Source organism: Tachysurus fulvidraco, chromosome 15 (genome assembly GCF_022655615.1).
Source record: "Tachysurus fulvidraco isolate hzauxx_2018 chromosome 15, HZAU_PFXX_2.0, whole genome shotgun sequence".
NCBI classification, from domain to species: Eukaryota; Metazoa; Chordata; class Actinopteri; order Siluriformes; family Bagridae; genus Tachysurus; species Tachysurus fulvidraco.
Window position 1 is genome coordinate 13,961,800 of NC_062532.1, and position 8,683 is coordinate 13,970,482.

The following is an 8,683-nucleotide window of genomic DNA, read 5'->3' on the forward strand; positions in this document are numbered from 1 at the left end:
GTGTGTGTGTGTGTGTGTGTGTGTGTGTGTGTGTGTGTGTGTTCCTGCCTCAAGGGTAAAAGCAGCAGCAACATTTACAAGTGTCATTAAACAAATTAAAAATCCACAAGCATGTACTGGGACAAAATGGGATACATTTAGATCTAAGTACATTAGCTGTGAAAACAGTCACTGAATATCAATTGAGTGTGGAATGAGGTAGTCACTAAAGTCTCCCACTTTGCCCTAAACCCATTTTTAAACAAGACAGCAGTTCTAAATTCAACAAGACAAAATGTTCTCCTTGGTTCTTTCCAAGTTCTACGATTTGTACTGTATGTACCTCAAAAAACATGGCAGTTGTTAGATTAACTGGGTGTAAACAAGTGTACAGAATATTTTCCCATTCAGGATGTGCCATTGTACAGTGTTCCTGAAATAATCCGCACATCCAGGATAAAGCAGTTACTGAAAATGAATGAATGAATGAATGAGTGAATGGATGAATTGGTTTGCAATTTGAAACATGATTGGCTTTTCCATTTTATAATGCAATAACTCTTACCTGCTCTGTGATCAATACTACTACTATTTATAATGGTATTTTTATTTCCTTGTTGCTTCTTAAGGATTTGATATGAAAAAGACACCATTTAGTCTCCTTCTAGATTATCTACCAAGGACAGAGACACGTACACATGACCACTTCCCAATGCAGAACATTTTAGGGGCTTTTCTTTATGTAAAATCTCCAACTGATTGCAAGAATGCTGATAGTGTGCACCGCCAGAGCTCATCTGACTACAAAGCCCAGTTTCAGTCATTCCAGCAACGCTTAGTGAAGTTCAGAAGCTAGATTTTGTGGGTTGCTCTTAGGAAAGACTTTCCAAACAGCACTTGTTTTGAGATGGCATCTAAAGGTCAGTTTAGTCTGGACATGGTTCTGAAGCATGTTTTCTCTCATACACAGCAGATCCTTTTTTTCTGATTGAATAAAAGTTTCAACCAACTCACGCGAGCCCACACATCCTGTCTTTTTTTTTTTATACCAATATCTTTACTTGCAAACATAAAAGCTCATGGTATACTACTTAGATGTAATTACACAGACGAAGCCATATTCATTATTTTTCTTTGCTTCATGGTCTCATACCACAATTTCAAGATAGCTGTATTGTAACTATAATAATAACAATAAACAATAAAGCTTTAAAAGTAACAATAAAGCTTTAAAAGTAGCTTCTCAAAGCATTTGACATAAAAGATGAAGTTAAAAGATACACATAACATAACAGACACTAAAACTAACCATGCAAAAAATAAAAAGGGAACAAAATAACAAACAAAGAAATCACATAAAAGCTACCCTAAAGGTTCGCCGGCTTCAGGTACCCTTATTTCCCAAGTTTGATTGACACAGCTATACAAATAGCCAAGAGATTTTCAATGATAGAAATGCCCACTATCCTCAGTAGCACATGAAACAAGTTGTGTAGGTGAAAAAGGTTGTTGCTGTCATTTTTCTTTGGTTCTGCCTTTACCTCACTACTGTACAGAATGGTCAGAATACACATTTCTCCAGTTCTTCCCACCTGACTATAATTAATTATAATTATCCACAATATTTTTTGTTCATTCTTGAAAGCAGTTAATATTTCTGGACCTTATGTGAACATGTATGTGTATGTGAATATGTATGTGGATGTGTATGTAGAAAGCTAGTTCCCAACATCATCAAATACATGCCTTTATGCCTGGTCAGGAACACAAAGCAAGTGAAAGCTTTATATTTAGCTGCTCTCTGTGTCTACAAGCCTCTGACTTCTGCAAATGTTTTGGAAACATGGACTCCAACGACGATCTCGATGTGTACTGCCACGCTATCAAAAAAAAAAAAGTCAAACTGACAATATTCTGCTGATTGTGCATCTGTGAACCTAAACACTATAAACACAGTGAGAAAAACTTGAAAGAGACTGGATGAGATGGTCTGTTTCTAATAAATACTCCAGAGATATGCGGCCAACTCGAAATGCAAACTGGAACAGCATTGTACAGCTCTACAGACAAACAGAAATCTGGGAGAGAAAAAAAAAAAACAGAACTGTCACAACAATAAGAAATGCTATTAAGTCCATTTCATAAGATTAGCCTTTGATTTAGTCTAACAGTAACAGAGCAAGGACGTGAGAAATGTCTTTAGGCTTTGGGTGTATGTACCAGCAATCTGAACTAAAGCTCTTTAGGATCATTTAGACTGGTAGTAAAAAATGTTCAAATCAGATATGCAGACCAGATCAGTCCACATCTCCTCAAGGCATTTGAACTGTATTATTATTGAAAGAAGCACTGAGATGTTTCTCAGAAATAATTTGCCTTGATCCCCAATCAGAGTATAACTGTGGTGATAGGGGATGATGGTGGGTTGGGGTGAGGTGGTGGCTCGGACCAGAGGCTCGATCGTGACCGTAAAAAAAAGGTGGCCTACATCAAAAGATCAGGGCTGTAATAGTCCCAAGGTAAACAGAAAGCTTAGAGTCAATAACCAATTGAAATCCAGATTGTGGAGGTGAAAGTCTGAGAACCATCTGAGAGCCAGTATTTTTCTTCTCTCCAAGCTGGACTAAAGCACGGTTGATCTGCCTTCCTGTGAGAGAGTACTGCACGCACAATCTGCTCACCATGTGTGTTTGTGTGTGTGTGTGTGTGTGTGTGTGTGTGTGTGTGTGTGTGTGTGTGTGTGTGTGTGTGTGTGTGTGTGTGTGTGTGTGTGTGTGATTGGAAAACTACAGACACATGGAGCTGGAAATAGAGAGAATACATGGAATGTGTCCTAAAAAGAATGATAAAGTGCAGATATTCAGACAGCCAGAACAAGTATACTGGATAAAGACAAGGTTAAACTAGTTCTTAATCAGTAGTGAAGAAGACGTGGCAGAAAAATGGGAAGATGGGGAAAGTTAAATGGAAACAGCGCAGTGTGTGAAAGAGTGAGAAGAGAGTAAAAGAGAAGCAAGGAAAGGGGTGAAGATGAGAGACGGATATTGGTACTGGGAGGTTGGTAGGGATGACAGAGTTTGAGACAAGCAGCAGTTGGGTAAAATCCACAGAGGGTGTCATGTTAACTCCCCAATGACGTTATCAATCAGCACCACATGGGAAAGGAGACTGACAACTACAAGAAAGACTTATTATAAGTGTGTGTGTGTGTGTGTGTGTGTGTGTGTGTGTGTGTGTGTGTGTGTGTGTGTGTGTGTGTGTGTGTGTGTGTGTGTGTGTGTGTGTGTGTGTGAGAGAGAGAGAGAGAGAGAGAGAGAGAGAGAGAGAGAGAGAGAGAGAGAGAGAGAGAGAGAGAGAGAGAGAATGATTACTTTTTTGTTTAAATGTTTAAATAGGCAAGACAAATATGATTTGTTGACAGATCCAATTTGAGCAATAAAGATTTTCTGCAATTTAAAGTTTTGAAATCAGATTCACCACATTTAGGATTCCAAAATTTGACTACAGTCAAACCTTACTGACATGCAGCTCAGATGGATGAGTTAAATTAAATTTCGTGTGTTCTCACGCTCTACATGTGGCATTTCTCAATCTAAAATATAGTAAAAGAATAACATCAAGAAATACAAACACTATATTCTTCATTCTTTAGTCTTCACCGCATTGAATCAATTGATAACAACAGAACGTGTCTTCATGTACAAACAAAATACTGAATGAATGAATGAATGAAAGAATGAATGAATGAATGAATGAATGAATGAATGAATGAATGAATGAATGAATGAAGAGGAAAAAATTGTATGTAAATGAAAGTTTTTTTATATATAGAAAGTTTATTCTAAATATTCATGGGAAGGTCAGGTACTCTCTGTACAGATTAAAATAATAATGTAGATACACTAATACAAAATTGTAGCAATAATAAATAATTCTTGAAAAACTTTTTGGTTTTCTAAATTGTTTTAATACCTGTAAATGCATGTAATGCATGTAAATGGTATCACTTATTTTCCAAAATTATAATGCATGCCCTTCACTCACATTTTGGGCTCACAATCACCCACAGTTATATTCAGGTTTAATAAATCACACAGCATATGCAAAATGAATCAATTTGAATGAATCTGACACTGTTCAATATTTTGCACATTGAGGTAGAAATGTTGCAAATTGTGTATTCATTAGGGCAAAAAACCCACTTAATATTTTGCTCATGTGAAAGACCCAATCCTGGCTTCTGGCCTAAAAGTAATTCTGTAAATTTGCAGGGGGGAAAATAAGGACCTAACAAATCGGACAAAATTACCCTTGAAATGCCAGTATGAGCCATGGGAGACTGATGGTCTATTGAATTTCTTTTTTTTCCAGCTGTAATGAAAAAGCACACAGAAAATTTCTAAAGAATAATAAACAATGGGCCAATTAATAAATCTATATTATGAAAACTCCTAAGAGCACTGAAAGAGCAAAATGGAAGTCTTCTGCCAGTCTAAATTGGTAGGTAACTGCTAGAAATCCAGTCCAATTAGTCAGAGATAGAAAGGCCACAAGTTGGATTTTATATTCTAAGTGATGTATTTAACACCGGCCAAAACTCTTACTACAGAACAATCACAGTCTCTGATTGATTTCAGAAACAATATTATCTAGCTTGTAGTAGTGGTGACTCAGTGGTCAGGACCCTGGGGTACTAATTGGTAAGTTGAGAGTTTAAATCCCAACACCATCATGCTGCCACCCTTTGCCCTCTCTGCTCCAGGGGTTCTGTACCCATGACTGACCCTGGACACTACTTTGGCTATTTTAATTGGACAAAAATGTGAATTTAACACTGTGATAACAAATAAAACCCAAATACCAGAGTAACAGATGTCAAGTACTTGATCAGGTAACAAATGCGTGATTTGTTCAAATCTGTAATTGTGTGTGTGTGTGTGTGTGTGTGTGTGTGTGTGTGTGTGTGTGTGTGTGTGTGTGTGTGTGTGTGTGTGTGTGTGTGTGTGTGTGTGTGTCTGTGTGTGTCTACTTTTTTCTTTTGTTTACTGATGCTAAGGGTTAGATATATGTATGATATATTGCAACATGGTAAAACATTAATTAGCTGCATCCATAGTTATGTTTAAGGAAAGCCCTCACAAACGTGTGTGTGTGTGTGTGTGTGTGTGTGTGTGTGTGTGTGTGTGTGTGTGTGTGTGTGTGTGTGTGTGTGTGTGTGTGTGTGTGTGTGTGTGTGTGTATGTGAGCGCCCCCTCTCTGATTGTCAGTTCTTTGCCTGATTTCTGTCATTCTGTCAGCTCTCTATATCTCTCTCTCTCCAACAACTTTGCTTCATATGACTTTTTCTTACTAATCACTATTTAGACCCTTTCCTGTCCCCCTTGCTCTCTCTCTCTTCCTTTCTCTCTCCACTCATCTGCTTGTCTTCACAGCTGTCTGGGGGTGTTATTCTTCCCATCTATTTCCAGCTGGTGTTTTGCTAACACGTTACAGGATCTTAGCAGCCTACCCTCTGGGTCCTCTCAGATGCTCCTACACTGCCTGTGTGAAAAAATTCCCTTCTACCCTGTGAAACCAAAGACTTCTGTGTGAATGTTACATCAACCTCAGCTTCTGAGGTGTTAACCGAATAGCCACAATGATCATTTTCAAAGCCGGGATTAACGAGTTGTAGGGGCTAACAAGCTGTTAATAGCTTAACAAACCATGACTGGCAGCCTTAAAGGAGGATCTACTTAGTACCCCATAGTATTACAAAATATGTCTGGTTCTATGAAATAACATTACTGGTAAAATACAGACCATTACTCATGAAAATGCTCACACTTACATACAGTACATACCAGTGTTTAAAATAATGTGATTAACACATGTGGGTCTTTCATTTACTGGCTTCCAGTTACTGCAATCCAATTCAAGACCTTTAATTTTTGTAATATTAACATCCAACAATAACATCCAGAGACCTTCAGGCTGATATTAGTTTCATCTAAACTAGCCTGTTGTGTTTACATAAGTGTTGCAGACTTGCAGGAATTTTCACTAGATTTAGTGGTATTTTAGACATTTTATTCTCACAAAAGCCTAGTGACAGATCAAGACTTTTTCAGTGACTGTTCTGCCCTGTATACGGCTCTCAAGATCACATCACAACTTGTGCTTATACAGTATGAGTGGAGAAAGGATTTTTTTTAGGATTGTTCTTAACAACCAATCCCCGATCAACAGTGTTCATAATGAGAATCCCTGATCATCACTGTTCTTAATGGCCACTCCATGATCATCATTGTTCTTAACGACTAATTCCTAATCACCACTGTTCTGAAGAAGCAATCCCTGTCTATCACGGTTCTTAATGTCCAATCCCTGATCATCAGTGTTCCTAATGAGCAATCCCTGATCACAGCTATTCCCAAAGACTGAACATTGATCGCATTTCAACATGCACACTACTGTTATAAATAATGGTGAGTTATTCAAGCTGTAACCATTTACTTTACTGTATGTCTCTTGAACTACATATTACAACTGGCTTTTTAGACTATTTTTATTTTGAAACAGATAATGTTGCATTTGCCTGCAAGATGTTCTAACATAAACAGCTCACTCTTATTTGGTACTTCAGACTGCAAAACTTGAAGCGCATTTAATTCTTGATGAAGAAGCACTGTAGATTAATCATAGTGAGTCTTTTCTTAGAAATATCTCAACACATCTGGGAAATATGCTGAAATGTCAATATGCATTTGAACTTGATAATAGTTAGCATGAGATATTGGCTCACTTTAACCACTTTTAACCACTTTAACCACTTTTATGTATTAGGAACACAAAGTAACCACTTCATTTTAAATACACAAAAAATAACTTTCCATCAAAAATTCTGGTTCGCTTTATGGGGATATTTCTTAATTTCAAACAAACTGTGTTAATTAATGGAAAGTCTCTATAAATGTTATGCTGAATGTCTATTTGAATGACCAACCGAATGAAAAACAAAGTAATGTCCTAGGATAGAAACAGTAGCGAACAAAAAAATCCAAGAAATTTTCTGCTGACCAAAAATTGTAGCTGGGTTTTTTTCCTTTTTTTAAAGCCATATGAACATTCCATTCTTTAAGACAAACTTTTATTATCGTTAACTTGTAATGAGTTAGAATCTCACTATAATTTTATATTTAAAGTAAACAAAATTTTTGTGGTTAAGTGTAGCAAAATTGTATATGTGTGTGTGGTTGTGTTGAGATGGAGGGGAGTGCAGTGGAGCACACATTTATATGGTGAAGATTAAAAAGGAACGAGAGTATGGATATAAAGCAATATATGAAAGTTCTGACTTTGTGGGGACCGGACAAATGTCATCACAAATTCTAAATTGTCTAAACTTCTTATTTATTTAGATAATTTTATTTTATATTTTGCAAAAAAAATTTTTACTTTTTGTATTAATATAATTTTTGGCTTAGGAGGAGCATATCTTTAATTAACTACTTTTAATGAAAGTTTCTCACAAATATATTAAGACAAATGTGTGTGTGTGTGTGTGTGTGTGTGTGTGTGTGTGTGTGTGTGTGTGTGTGTGTGTGTGTGTGTGTGTGTGTGTGTGTGTGTGTGCGTGTGTGTGTGGGTGTGTAGGGGTCGGTGTGTGGTTGCATAGTAACCCCGTAGCTCTGTTATTAAATTACAGAGAGGTTGATGGCCTGGGGAGAGAAGCAGTGCCCCTATAGCCAACCTCAATAATGATTCTACAGGTTTCAAACACAGCAATTTTATAGCATTGCTCACAACCCACTCACACAAAGATTACTGTTCCAGATCTTTCTCTAAATTTCCCTCACACGCACAAGCACACAAACACTTTGTAGTGTTCTGCCCTTACTTTAAATACCATTGATTTTAAAGGCTGTCATCACCTACAGCGTGCATATGTGTGCCATTGTGGCCTCCACTAACTATTTTGAGGTCGTTGAGTTTTATAAGCTATGCAATGCAGAGAAGTTTTAAAATCCAGCTAAATGGACCACATCTGCATGTAGAGACCACCAGCCAATTTGGATAAGCGTGCATGATGACGGATATATTTATTTCATGACAGTAATGTTTGCAAAACCTTAACCTGATGGTCACAAGCAACCTGGCATATGAACATTTTAGAATTCAACTAAATCAATGTGGGAAAATGTTGAATGTTTGTCTGTTTGTCTGGAAGCAACAGCAGTGAATTTGGTGAACGAGTAATAATATAAAATAAGATATTACACCTTCTTACCCTTATAAGTGCCACCAATTTTAAATTCATCATAGGGTTAGTTGTTTTCAATTTAAATGTAGCTTTATTTACACAACAGATAACAAGTTATTCATATCAAACCAACCAAGTTATGATCGTGACATATACAGCTGCTGAGTTGGTAGCTCTAACCACCAGCGATGATCTGGATTCCTTCATGTCAAGACCACATGCAGTATCTTTGAGGTATGATGCAGTATGTGAAATGAATAAAGTTGTCATCCAGCCATCATCCTTCTTTTTTCTTGCACAGGCCTCATAAACACCATATGAATCTATCTACACAACAGATTGAGACTACCAATGGAGCTACAGGTATCTCGTGCTGGCCATAAACACCTATCGTCTTCCAGAATGTATTTGATTGTGATGAATGTCATTTGGAAGTATGTGGTTGTTAGCTTGATTTGTTAT